General features: G+C 51.1%; 1 protein-coding gene across 13 annotated transcripts in view; it reads left to right on the top strand.

The window, feature by feature from the left end:
* The window catches only part of Camta1 (calmodulin binding transcription activator 1), an 857,753-nt gene that overhangs the window by 519,761 nt on the left and 323,716 nt on the right, over nucleotides 1-14,276 (top strand). The gene's annotated exons all lie outside the window — the stretch shown is intronic.

Here is a 14,276-nt window from a genome sequence, read left to right on the forward strand (position 1 = left end):
AGTGCAGTGGCCCGTTCCAGATGTGAGCCCTCAGCTCCTGATGCCTTGCCTGCCACTTGCTGCCATGCCTCCTGGCCGTGATGGATTCTTACTCCTCTGTCGTCTTAAGCTGAATAAACTCGTTCTTCCATAGGCTGCTTTGGCCATGGTATTTTGACACAGCAACAAAAAGTCACCAATCCAGACCTCTTGTTGCAGTATCTTACAACACAGGGTCCAGGGTCCTATGCTAGAGCCGTATTAGGAGGCAGGTGACTCAACCCTCCCTAATACTGAAAAGAGGAGAGGAGATGGAAGAAGGGGTGATTTTCCATCTAACCCAGGAGGCCATTGAAGAGCCACGAGAGAAAACACTGGGGCTAAAAACTAGAGCGTGCCTGGGCAGTGCATTCTGGGTAGCTGGTGGGCAGACTGCTTTCTGCAACCCCAGCATGTCCTTTGAGAGGCATTTCTCACTCTCCATCAATCAGACACAATCTCCTTGCTCCTATTAAGGTGGAGACAGGTGCCCTCCATGCTTGGTGAGCCCTGATTCTACAGCCATGTATCATGCAGCTCCAGCCCCTGGCTTCTTCTCCCTGACCCCACATACTGCTAAAATATTGCCCTATGGATAGGAAATGAAAAGGGTACAACCTTATTTCTTCCAAGATCACCCAATCTAGCCCAAAGGTATAATAAAACCCCAAACTTTCCTTTCAGAATCATCTTTTATAAGTAATGTCTTCCCACGTTAAGTGGTAGGCACACAGTTGTGAAATCAGGTGCAAGGCTCAGTGGCTCTGAGTGGCTTGGGGATCTGGAGGGAAGGGATGCTTTTTATGAGTGAGGTTCCCAGAGATTATGGGATGCGAGGCACATAGGCATGACCGATGACAGCACCATGCTTTGTCACCCAAGGCTAGGGGGCCTGCTCTGTGCCATCTTGGCCACCTTCCCGTGGCTGTGCAGGACTTGAGTGATGATCATCTCTTTCTTGTGGGATTTTTTTTTAAAATAAAAGAGGGGGATAGTGAGACGGATCAGAAGGTACAGGTGCTTGCTGCCAAATCTGATGACCTGTGTCCAAGCCTCAGGGCGTTCATGGTGGAAGGAAAGATTCACTCCCTCAAGCTGTCCTCTGTCCTCCACATGTGTTCCCATAGTGGGTACCCCAAAGAGCCTGGTGGAAGCCACAGACCTGCTTACAGCCAGCTCGTAAGTCTTATATGTTCCTGCCACACTGCTGGTGAAGCTGGTGATGGTGGCAGTGGCAGCCGTGGTAATGGTGGCGGCAGCCATGGTGATGGTGGTGGCAGCCATGGTGATGGTGGTGGCAGCCATGGTGATGGTGGCAGCAGTGGTGATGGTGGCGGCAGCCATGGTGATGGTGGCAGTGGCAGCCGTGGTGATGGTGGCAGTGGCAACACTGGTGGTGGCAGAGGCCTGCGTTCTGGGACCTGGGGAATGGCTATAACCCCTACCCAAAGGTGTCTTTACTGGGTCCTGTGAGTCATGTGGACATTTGTCCTTACATAGGACTCTTGCTGGTTTCCAACATGGTCACCAGTTCAAAGCCACAGCATCAGTGTGGAAGTGCATTCCAAGGCCCCAGTTCTCCACAAGGGATGCCCACAGAGTGAGAGGAAGGACCTTGCCAAGGCCTTTACATGTATTTCCCAGACTGTGAGGAGGTATGAGGTGCCTCTTCCCACATTAGCATAAGATCATCAGGATAGCCATAGTCCTGGCATGGAGGAGGAAGGATGGCTAGGCAAAAATGAGCCCCTTGCTTAGGGCAAGTACAATAGCACAATTGTTTCCCCAAAGCTAAAGTGTTTTTAGTATTCATTCAGTTATCTATTTTGAAACATGCTACATAGCTCAGGCTATTCTAAAACTCTGAATCCTCCTGCCTCAGTCTCCAAGGGCCAGGACCCCAGGTGTACATCACCATGCCTGTAAAAGTATTTTAAAAATGGGATTTGTGGTAGAGAGTGGTAAGTTAAGTGCTGGCCTCTGAAATGTAAGTAGAATTGTCCCAGAAAGCCTCCCTCCTCCCTCATGAAAGCTCAAACTTCACCAGGTTGTCTACATTCCCAAGGAGCTGCTGGGATTTGGCCCCTCTTGTGTGTAAATGCCCTTGGTACCCAGGCCTGATTGTCTCTAGAGGCCAGGCTGCTCACCCAATGTTTTCTTGGTGCTCTAGCCTTCACAGATGGAAGTCCAGAGCACACAGACATAGCCATGACTCCTTCCTCTAATTGCAGGGCCACCTATCATTACAACTTGGCTGTTTGGGCTCCTGAAAGTCCCCCAAAGGCTTCTCTGTAAAAAGACCAATAGATGGTGAAGAGATGCTGTGTACCACCCCCTCGTCACACAAATGTTCACTGCAATGGCATGACAGGCAGCTTAAAAAACAGCTTAGGGGATGCATCTCAGTGGGTAGAAGGCTTGCTTAGCATGCACAAAGCCCTGGGTTCAATATTCATTACCGAATGAAACCAAGTGTGGCCATACAGACCTGTGATCCCAACACTCTGGAGGTTAGGCAAGAGGACCCAAAGTTCCTCCTCTGTCACATAGTAAGTCCGACACCAGTACGAGATGCATGGGATTCTCTCTCAAAAGAAAGAACATTGGGTTTTGAATTTGTTTCCTGTATCACCTTTCTACCATATCTGAAGACGTTGTTCTCATCAGTTTCAACTGTCAACTTGACATAACCTAGCATCCTCTGAGAAAGGAGTCTCCACAGAGGGATGCCCAAACTGAATTGACCTGTGTGCCTGTCTATGGGAGATTGTCTTCACTGGTAATTGATGTAGGGGAGCTCAGCCCACTGTGGGAGGCACCATTCCCTAGGCAGGAGGTCCTAAGCTGTATAAGAAAGCTACGTACACACGAGCCTATGAGCAAGCCAGCATGAGCACTCCATCGTGGTTTCAGCTTCAAGTTCCTGTTCGAGTTCCTGTCCTGGCTTCCCTCAGTGACAGGCTGTGACCTGGAAGAGTAAGCCAGATAAACCCTTCCCTCCTAGCTGCTTTTGTTCGGAGTGTTTTTATCACACCAACAGAAAGGACACCAGAATAAATGTCAACAGTGGGGTGGCTGTGCCATGGGGTAGGACTTCTGGGCCCAGCCTTCACTTTCCCAGGAGGAGCCATGCTCCAGAGAGAGGGCTGGCTGGCCCGAGATCACAGGGCAGGTTGAGGCTGAGGCAGATCTAAAGCCTGTCACCTCAGGTTTCTGCTGTCACGCCGGCTCCCTGGATTGCAGCCCTTGCTTCTGTGTTAGAACTGCATTTCGGTTGTGAGATGCTGAATCTTGCTTGCATCACCCGTCGGTCCCATAACAATCATGAACTGGATCGTTTGAAAAAACAGACTATGTTCTCTCACAGTCACAGAGGTCAGGAGTCCAAACTACAGCACAGGTAGTTACTTCAGGACTGGGGGGAGGGGGCGGATTCACACCTATCCCTGCAACCAGAGTTCTGTCAGAGGCCTGGAGCTCAAACTATGGTGTCAGTACAGGTAGTTACCTCAGGAACGGGGGGCGGGGGGATTCACACCTATCCCTGCATCCAGCATCCGGTCACAGAGGCCTGGAGCTCAAACTACAGTGTCAGCACAGAAGTTACCCCAGGACTTGGGGGCAGAGGATCCACACCTATCCAGCAGCTGCCTGAAACCTCAGTTTCCCCAGCTGGCTGCTGAATCACTTCATCCTCCAGGCCACATCACACTGCAGCTGTCTGTCTCTGTGTACCTTTTCTGTCTTCTCTAAGGACACTGCCATGTAATTTAGGTGCCACCCAAATCCACCCTGAGATTCTTAATTAAGCCTGTAGAGACCTTCTTTCTAAATAAGTCACATCCATATCCCAGAGGCTAGGATGTGGACGTATGTGTAGGGGTCAAGTTCACCTTGGTAGGAGTGTGGATTGCCAGGCCAGCCTTTGGAGGCCAGACCGCAGGGCAGGGGCAGTCATAGTGTGCAACTGCCCCCCCCCCTCGGCTTGCTCGTGTATTTTGCCACCTCTTGATGCCTCTGCTGTGGCCCCTCAGCCCCTCCTTGCTCTCTGGCACACCGGTTTCCTGTATTTCAGCACGCACATCCTCCTTCCAAGCTTAAAGCCTCGGTGGTCCCGTTTCCACTGTCTGGCCTCCAGCTCAGCACCTTCCCAGCTCACCTTTGATTCTTCCTTGGGGAGGACATCTCAGTGGGCCACCCCTTTCTTCCCACATCAGCACAGCACTCTAGTGACTGGCGGGTCACCTTGTGTGTACCCTCCTAGTCCAAACAGTATGGTGGAGCTGTGGTACCAAACACAGCCTGAGAAGGGGCAAAAAGGACCTGCAACAGGGTAGAGGCTGGGTGCCCATGAAAGCATGGGTCACTCCACAGTGCCTGCAGGGGCAGATGGGAACAGACCCAACTGAACAGGATAGTTATATTGTCAGTGGACATAAATGTGCTTGATGAGCTTCCAGTCTGAGACAGCAGACAGGCAACAGGAACCCAGAGAATAAAGCAAGCAAAAGGAATGTTCCAGCTCCTTTGGCCTCATCCTGAACGGCAGGATCCAGGGACACTTCTGTGCTTTAAGCACCAAAAAAAAAAAAATGGAACCAATGCATTCCGTGTCTCATGACCCTGGTAGGCAGAAGAGGGATCTGCCATGGAGGGAAGATTTTCCAGCAGCCCTCTTGGGTGCCCCTCAAAGTCACTCTCTCATTCCCTGGCTTTCTGGGCTCTCTCCAGGCTGTCCTGGAAGGCTGTGTGCATCACTGTGCCCTTTTCAATTCGGCCATGGTGACTCATTTCCTCTTACCTCCTCATGCAATGCTATCATTTGTCTGTGAGAGATTCTGTCCCAGGGAATACTGTGTCCCTGCGCTGAGGGCTTAAGATGGCAAATCCGAGCTGCGACGAACCACAGAAGTCATTATCATTCTCCGTGCTCGCGTGTTAACGACGCCTCGGAATGGCGATAATTAGATGAAGCATCATTTCGCACCATCGCCCGCATGCCTTACATTTATTTATCACCATTCTTTTCTCCAAAGTCAGCAAAATGGAGACGACATTCCAAAGCATTTCAACGAAGGGACCAGCCTTCCACTGTTAATTACTGCCTCATATGCATGGAGCCCAGCCATTACCACTGGCCTCTTTCTGGTGTCCTGAAAAGACAGCTCGCACTCTGCCTTCCTGCTCCCCTATCCTGGACCTCTGACACTTGCGGGTACCCTCTGATCACCCATCAGGAGCTCATCCCACACCGTCTCTGTCTGCTGGGGCCACCAGCATCCATCAGCTGGGGTGTTGCAGCAAGGGATGAGGTCTTACCATCTCTACCCTGTGTCCAGGGCTGGGGAGACAGCTCATTGGTAAATGGTCTGCCTTATAAGCATGAGGACCCGTGTTTGACCCTCAGAACCCACGTTGAAAAGGGGGGCAGGGGCAGGGTGGCATGCACCTGTAACCCCAGCACTCCTAAGACAGAGGCAGCAGAGTCCCTGGGGCTCACTGGTCAGCCAGCCTGGTCTGCTTGGCAAATTCTAAGCCAGTGAGAATCTGTCTCAAAAAAAGGAAAATAAAAAACAAAAAAGGGTAAATAGGGCTTACCACCAGGGAACAACACTCAGAGTGTCTTCTGGCCTGCACATATTCACACATACATGCACCTCCACATGCATATTTACCCACATAAACATACATATACACACAAACTTATTAATTAAATTCATAACATTTCTAAAAAGAAAAGAAAGAAGGAAAAATAAAAAGACCGTGTCTCAAATGCAGTTACAAGGGCTGGAGAGATGGCTCAGAGATTAAGAGCATCCACTGCTCTTCCAGAGGTTCTGAGTTCAATTCCCAGCAACCACAAGGTGGCTCACAACCTTCTGTAATGAGATCTGGTGCCCTCTTCTGTATACATAATAAATAAATAAATCTTAAAAAAAAAAAAAAAACTAGTTCAAATGCAGTTACAGCCTGACCCTTTGAGAGGAAGGTCTTCCACAGGTGAATTTGGGGTACACAACTCAGACCACGAAGTCCTTGAGAGCCCATTGGTGGCTTTGGCCGAGCATGCTCTGTGGAGTGTGCTGGCTGTCCCTGGAGACCCACGTAAGTGCCATTATCTCAGAGGCAGTCTGCTTTGGAGGGACGCCACACCACGCCTCTTCTTTTGGATGGAGCAGATCATGTTTCTGCTTGGAGAGAGAACTGGAAGGGGGCCCATAAGCACTTTCATCAACTCGTGGGAGCACAGAAAAGGTCACTCTCCTGAGGGCTGGGTAGATATCAGACAGTGACTGGATTCTACAGTACAACCCCTTTCCTTGGCTGAACAATCAGCCAACTGTCATGGGCCAGGCGTAATCCCACATCTTTACATACATGTTCCTCAGGAAGCCACAGGAGAGATCTTCAAAGACATGTCATTGATAGTCCATAACTTTTAAAAGTGCAAACTTGAAATCAGAAAGGCCTAGAAACTTATGTAAGATCACACAGCAAGTTAGGTAGTATGGTAGGATTTGAACCCAAGTCTTTGTTATTTCTACGCCACGATTGTGCCATGTGTCAAGAGTATCTGGAGCACAGCCTTCACGAAGCAAGAGCGGTTGCTTCCCCTTACGTTTCTGTTGTGAGCCTAGCCTTTAACAGGTGAGCCATCTCTCCAGCTCTCTCTCTTCCTTAGTGAACATGGAACAGAGAAGACAGTGCCAGGGGAGGGTTCGAGGAATTCAGACTCCTGTTTTCCCCTCTGGGGCTCTGTATCTGAAGACTGTGAGCAAGGCATTCCCGTGACACAAATGCATTCTCTCTAAAGCCTCCACATCCGGACATCAGACACTACAGTGTCAGCAGGGTGGATTCCTTGTGCTGTCTAGGGGAGAGGACCAATTTCAGACCTCTCCTGGCTTCTAGTTCCTCGAGTTTCTGAGGCACATGAACGGCTGTGTCCTCCCCATGTCCTCTCGGTGTCCTCCAGGGCATGTTTATTTCTGCATCCACATTTGCTATTCTAATGAGGGGGTAGCCATGTTGAATTGTCACCTCTCCTAATGGACTCATTCCAATTTGATCATCTGCAAAGATCAGATTTCCAAGTGAAATGACATCTATAGACACTGGAATACCGAACTTGGATACTTGTGTGTGCATGTGAAGGTCACGTACAGGTCACCCTGTAACAGTACTGAAGTCAGGCATATCTGAGCCTTATGTTCCAAGTGGTCTAATGAGCCATATGTCTGCTGGGCTTCTAAAGACAGGCCTGAGAGCCATCCCTTCTCCCAAGGTCTGACTGAGTGGAGAGGCAACCGCCTGGACAACTGCAGTTGTGGAGTCTCAGTTGGGGTCTAACTTGGGCAGAGCTGGGGGTAGGAGGGACCCTTACACAAGTCTAGGCCCCATGATGGGTCCATGACCTAAGGTGAGGCTCTGGCCCAGCCTCCAGGAGGGAAAGCTCCTGCTACAAGGGGCCTGGTTCCTACCATCTTGCCATCCCCAACCCTCCGCGACACACGCAGAGGCACACACACTTGCCAGCATGTTCCTCAGAGGCTGTTCCGAATTTGTCAAGCATCCCAGAGCTCAGGAAGTCTCAGACGTGGACAGATGGGCTAGTCTGTTCCGCGGATGGTCTCTGGGCCTCCTGTGCATCAGGTCCTCTGAGGCCACCCACCTTACTCAGGGTTCCTTGGAACACAATCACATGGCCACAGACTTGTATGGGACTGACATGCCAACTTCTATTTGATTAATTAGCACATCTTAGGGTTTAAGATAGAAGCAGTGCATTGTGGTACTAGAAGTTTCTAGAAGCTTCGTGAAGACTGGAGTCATTGGCTTAACCCCAAGGTCTCTTGTGCCAGGCTCCTGGTTCCTCCATACAGCCTGATCCTTTCCTATGAGCTGTCACTCTTGGGTACTTCCCTCTCCCTCCCTCCCTCCCTCCCTCCTTTCTTCCCTTTCTCTCTCTCTCTCTCTCTCTCTCTCTCTCTCTCTCTCTCTCTCTTTCTTCCAATTCAAGATTGATTCCAGGACTCTTATTAGTAGACAATTGCTATAGAAATGTGGGGCTATTCTGACATTAAGGAACTCATGATGGCGTAGGTCTGCATGCCTGTGTGAACATCTGGTCATGAGTGTGCATGCGCGCGCGCGCGCGCGCGCGCACACACACACACACACACACACACACACACACACCACATGTGTACACAAGTACCTGCAAGTATGCATGAACATGCACACTCAGCATAGGTCTCTGGTCTCCTGAGTTCTGTAGCCACACACTCCTACCCCCCATTTTTAAGTTCCCAGGTATCTAGGCGTTCTTGCTGCATCCAGATGTGAATCCAGTTTATCTTAAGCCTGTGTCCGATCAGGCAGACAGGTTCCTGACTAGCCACTGCTCTACTCCAGCAGCTGCTTGTGGGGACTTCCAGGACCCCAAGAGTGGGCTCTCTCCTTCTGTGCACACTGGAGTCTCCCTAGTCATTTTTTCCATGGTACACATCAATGTCATGAGAATCCTCGACATTGTGGGGATTGGGTAGTGTGGACCCTAGAATTGACTGCAGGTGGGGCCACACATCAAAGCGTCTATTTCCTCCAGGAATAAGTACCTCGGGCTGTTCACGATCACAAACATAGGTTGCTTTTGACTCTGAGTGCTGTGTAAGGTCCCCAAACAAGAAACAGCCAAGAGAGGTACATGGTATCAGGACCTCCTGAGCTGACCGGCAAAGGGACACAGTCTTCCTACACTGAGGGCTCACTTACTGGAAGGACAGTACCCCCACCCCCCCACCCCCCACTCACCCCCCCACACCTGTAAAGTCTTCCTTCTGCAGAAGCAGGAAGTGACCTTCCACTGGAGGTCAAGGACAGCATGTGATGTCTTCAGTCTGCTCAGGGCTCTGAGCCCAGTCTCTATGGAGGGCAGCTGAGCAAGGGCAATGGACTTGACCCTGAACCTGACCTGGGAAGTGTGTTCCACTTCCTGTACAGAGCTTCACCCCCTTGCCTACCTGTCTCGTGGGGGTGGGATCCATCAGAGAGTCCCAAGGGGCAGTGGTCACAGGGAACCTTTTGCACCTGCGTTTGAGGCCATTCATAAATCCCAACGTTGTGGGATTAGATGCCATTGCAGTCTGTTACTCGGGCCTGACATTTATGACGAATATAAACAGAGCATTATTACTACCAAATCATAAACTCCACCTGACCATGAGGACAGCCTCACCGTGAGGACCATGTAAGAGTTTTTATATGAAAAAAGAGCAAAGCGACACATCCCTGCTTTCAGTGCCAGTACTGGGAACCAGGAAGCAGAAGGGCGGGAATTTGAAACCATCAGGAAAGTGCTGGGTCCCAAGTCATTGTGGCTAAGGGCAGGAAAGAGACAGGGGTAGGGTGGGAGGGGGTGTCAGGGGATCAGGCTGGGGACTGGGAGAGCAGAGGTGCGGGAAGAAGGGAAGGGTCACCTGTCATATGGAAGCCACACCCCGTGCACAGTGACAAGTGTCCATCCTGTTGCTGGGTCCTTCTAAGGCACTGCTGTGTCATCTTGGAGGTCTGGCCACATGTATGTTGTATGGCCTCCAAGAAGGATAACTGAAGAAGCCCTCGCAGCCTGTGCCCTCCAAAAGACTCATGGACACACTGTCACCCAGGTCCAAGACTCTCCAGTCTTCTTGCTAATGGAGACACAGTCTCCAAGTAAGTTTGTGACTGTATGCCCTTGCTTGGATGATGTCCACACTGACTTCCTGTCTTGGGAAGTTCCTTGACCCAGAGACACTTTCCCAAGAAAGACATTTTAAAGTAAATTACAACAGACCAAACATCTGCCCGACCTCTGGTTTCAGTCCAGCAACCCTGGCCCGTGGGAGTTCCTTTTGGGTGCTGGAGACCCCCTGGTTTGGGGAGTAACATGGGGGGTTCAGATTGGGCTCACACTGGGGTCCAGCTCAGGGCTGAGGATGCTCCCAGTTTCTCACCTGGTGGTCCTACCTTCTTCTTGGCTAGGCCCAAGACTCCTGGCAAGGCCCCATCTCTCATGGCTCCCAGTGGGCTCAGCTCACCCAGAAACAGAGAGGAGGGTCCAGAGAGACCCTGTCCAGCCCGGAGACTGGTGCAGGCTTGTCAGCATGGCCCCAAGTATTCTTGGGTGTCTGCAGGTTCCAGGCACTATGTGGGATATCAGGCATGAGTGAGGGCAGAGAGACAGAGACTAGCTGAGACTCCCAGTCAACCTAGGTCATAGGTGAACTCGGCTACACACACAGGCAGACATGGGACTTACCCAGTTTCCCTATTGGTGACACAGAGATCATGATTGTGCAATAAATTACCTATGGTCAAGGTTGATAACCTCATATCCCATCTCTGTCTGCAAGCCCCACTTATATCTCAGTTCTGGCCTCCATCCTCAGGCCCCAGTCTCTGTTTGACACTTTCTGGGAGTCTCCATCTGGGTGCCTAAGTGACGCTCCAGACTTAAAAGAGGCAAATCCAAGCTGTCTAAACCTCCACCAAGCACGCTCCTTCCCATCTTCCCTGCCCACTGACCATTGTCAAGTGTGTCAGGGGTACCGGGTCTCTCTTCCCTGCCTTCCTCATTTGCTGCCTCAGCCAACCCCACCCCGAAACACAGCCCAGGCTTGTCTCCTGCCACGCCGGCCAAATCTCTGCCCACTCTCCACTCGTGGCATCGTGAACACCACCCTCCTTAAAACACTCCAGTGGCTCTTCCTGTAGCTAGAATCCCATTCACTCTCCTGCCAGCGGCCTCCCCTCTACCCAGGCCAGCCTACACCTCACTCCCTCTCGCCCCCGTGGCTCTAGCCAGCCAGGCCTCCTAGCCGTTCCTCGGGGTTGCTGCCTGTAGCCATACCTGATCCTCCCACTCTGCCTAACACTCCTGTTCCAGTTCTGCAAGGCCGGGTCCACTGTGGCACGGATCCCTTCTGACATGTTGGGGCTCAGCTCTGTAGGTGCCAGGGATGCTTCATTTCAGACCACTGCTTTTATAGGTGGGGGTAGGACACGGGTCAAGGGTGGAAACTTTAGGGCTGTGGGTGTAACTCAGCTGGTAGAGCGCTTACGTAGCATGCACAAAGATCGGTCACCAACAGCACATAACTGGAGGTGGAGGAGGAGATTAGAAGCTTGAGGCCATCCTTGGCTGTATAAGATCCTGTCATGGAATAAAGTGAATAAAAATCTAAAACAACCACCCCCAGGGACTTTAGAATCATTAGACGTAGATTCAAATCCTGACTCTTCCATTCACTGGCTGTGACCAAGGACAAATTATTTTACTTCTGTGTGCCTCTCTGCCCTTCTCTAGGGTCAGGTGGGTTCATCCACAGCCTCCCAGTGTTAGTAAAGACCTGGCAGGTGTCTGAACTATGGCCTGTGTGCCCCTCTGTTTCTCCTTCACGCGCCCTTTCCAGAAATTCATAACTGAAGCCCTGGCTCTTGGGAATCCCTTCACTACGGTGTTCTGGACCCTACTGAAGGCTGTGGCTACAACAGCCTCTTGGTGTTGTGGTGCACTTCTTAGCTCAGGAAATTTATAAAGGAAATCAGAGGTGCTGTTGTGTGGCCAAAAAGGAGAGAACACCCCAGTGATTCTCCACCCTCCTCTGACCTTCCTCCCCCAAATGTAGGAAGCAGTGGTTGCTGGGAATGCAGATTCCCAGGCCTGTCCTGGAGGGGACCATGAGGGCCACCCAGGGCTCCCGGTGAAGAACGGAAGTTGCCAGGCTGCTCGGGTCTTAAGTCCTGACACTTCCCTCTTAACCAGATGCTCAGGAGCAAGTGACTGGACCCCTCTCTCTCCCCGGTCACCAACTGTAAGCACAGGTGATGTGAGGGAGGTCTCACGGAGGCACAGCACTCCTCACCATAGATGTGAGGGAGGCAGAGATGTGGTGGAGGGGTGAGTGAGCAGTCCTCTCAGCTAGACTGGGGCCGTCTAAGCTTGATGGGTGACATGGAAGTTAAAAGCATTTGCTGCACTAACCTTGGGAAAGCCACAAGTGCATGTAAATCTAGCTTCATGAGATCCAATGCCCTCCCTCTTCTGGCCTCTTCAGGCATCCACCCATAAACACACAAGTATGAAAGTATGCACACATATAAATAAACATCTTAAAAAAAACACTCAACAACTCACTGCCTGTCTAAGGGGCCCTGGGAAGCTCTGGCAGAGATTTGTCTACTCATCTGCTTTTGTTTTTTTGTCTCTAAACGGGCAGGTGGGGGCTGCAGAAATGACTCAGCCACTAAGAGCACTTGCTCCTCTTCCACAAGACTCAAATTTGGTTCCCAACACCCACACAGAGCGCTCACATCTGCCTGTAACTCCAGCTCTGAAGGATCCCTGCCCTCTTCTGGCCGCCTCAGGCACCCACACACAAGTGTGGCATATGAATAATTTTTTTTTTAATTCTTTCTTGAGCCAGCAAATGTCATCAACAATGTGTGCTTTAAAATAGCCAATGTGTGTTTGGAGGGACAAGTCCCAGGGGCAGAAGAGGTTGGCACCTGTGAGATGGGTGGGAAGTATTCTACGCAAGGCCTGGCTTCAGGGTGGTGCTCAGGGGCTCTGGCTTCTGTGCCTTGTGCATGCCATTGATTGCAATTGGACAAGCAGCCCTGTAACCAGGCTTGGAGGCCGAGCTCGGGGATATGCTTTACAAGGCAGAGGCCGGAGCCCCTTGACAGGCTGTGACTACCAGACAGGGGAAGACACCCCTGGTGTTGGGGATGTAGGCCCCTTGTGTTGCTTCTCTGAATCTGTAGCTAAAAGCCCTGCTTTGATAATTAGATGTGGCCTCGGGGTAAATTTGCCTATTATCTGGAAGTCACGGAAGCAGAGATTAAAAATGGACTTCATTATTTCACGAGGAGTCCGAGCATGTCATGCGTCTCATCATGAGAAATAAACTTATCATCTGCTTGGTGGCGTTTTACACTGTTTGTATTTTTTATTGATGTCCTCACACTTAGGTGGCCCACATTTAGGTGGTTTTCCATTCCCTTCAGAACACTGACAGCTCCTCCTTCTAGGTCCACTGGGACACTAGGTCCTGCTTTTCCGTTGTCCCTCGGGTGCCCTTCTGGGAGCTGGCTGAGCCTGGGCATGTCTCTTTCTTCCTTGCCCACATGACCTGACAGGCATGTGGTCAAGGAAGGACTACTATCTCCAGACCAAATGATGCTTTGGAGTCTTGCTGACAGAGCTTATTCTGACGCACATTATTTATGGAAGGGACAGGTGGCTCTGGCTTTGTCTCCACAACCTATAGCCAAGAAGCATGTGTGACTGGCATTAGCAATTTAGACAGAGGCAGAGGGACTGCAGCTCCAAGGTCCCTGTGGCCCGTTGGCTTTGGCTATGAAATTCTCACCTTTTAGCAGCCTGTGAGACAAACAGAGGAATGGGAAGCTCCCATCTAGAAAATCTGGGGAGGCTTGTCTGCCCACAAAGGCTGGATAAGGAAGAACATTGGGTGGGACCTGCCTGCGGAGGTGTCCTCCGTGGGCTTGTTTGCTCTTACCATTCTATGTGCTTGTAAGTGCCACTGAAGCCTTTTCATTGAGACTCTGGGGACACCAGGGGCCAGTGGGCAGCCATCTGTCCTTGTTCCCATGCCAGGTAAAGAGGCCGTGGAAGATGTGTAAAAAGCATGTCAGGATTGGCCCTCCCGCCCCAGAAAAGCTAGGCAGCTGGCAGCCCCAGCTTCTCATGGGGGTTCCCACCATCACCACTGACCTAGACAACCCCTCCCAGAACTTCCGTCATGGTGCCTCTTCCTCAAGTCTTTCCCGAGACGTAATTCCTTTCTTCCACTCCCTGTTTGCAATTTGTCTTTAGCTGTTTTGTGAAAAGTTGTTTGGCCAGTGGTATTTTGAGGTGTGGCGGGTGGTCTGCCAGGGGAGAGCAGTCTGGACCCACATGTGACAGTTTCTTTAGCATCCTTGCCCAGGCCCTTGGCTGGGTTCTTTGGACACAAGCCCTAAGAGGCAAGAGGGCAGGGTTGGAGAATGACAGGAAGAGAAAACACTTATTTGTGACCACATTAGACACAGGCCAGGGCTGGAGTATGTGTTTGCTAGGGCTAACTGAGTGGCTTACACAGAAGTGTATTGCTTCACTCTGAGTACAGCGAAGGCATCCTCTACCTGGGCCCCAGTCTTGTGGTTGCTAGCATTCCCTAGCTTGTGGAAGCATCACCCAGACCTTGGCCTCC

This window comes from Peromyscus californicus, unplaced genomic scaffold, assembly GCF_007827085.1.
Source record: "Peromyscus californicus insignis strain IS unplaced genomic scaffold, ASM782708v3 Scaffold_5__1_contigs__length_169319896, whole genome shotgun sequence".
In the NCBI taxonomy this organism is placed as follows: domain Eukaryota; kingdom Metazoa; phylum Chordata; class Mammalia; order Rodentia; family Cricetidae; genus Peromyscus; species Peromyscus californicus.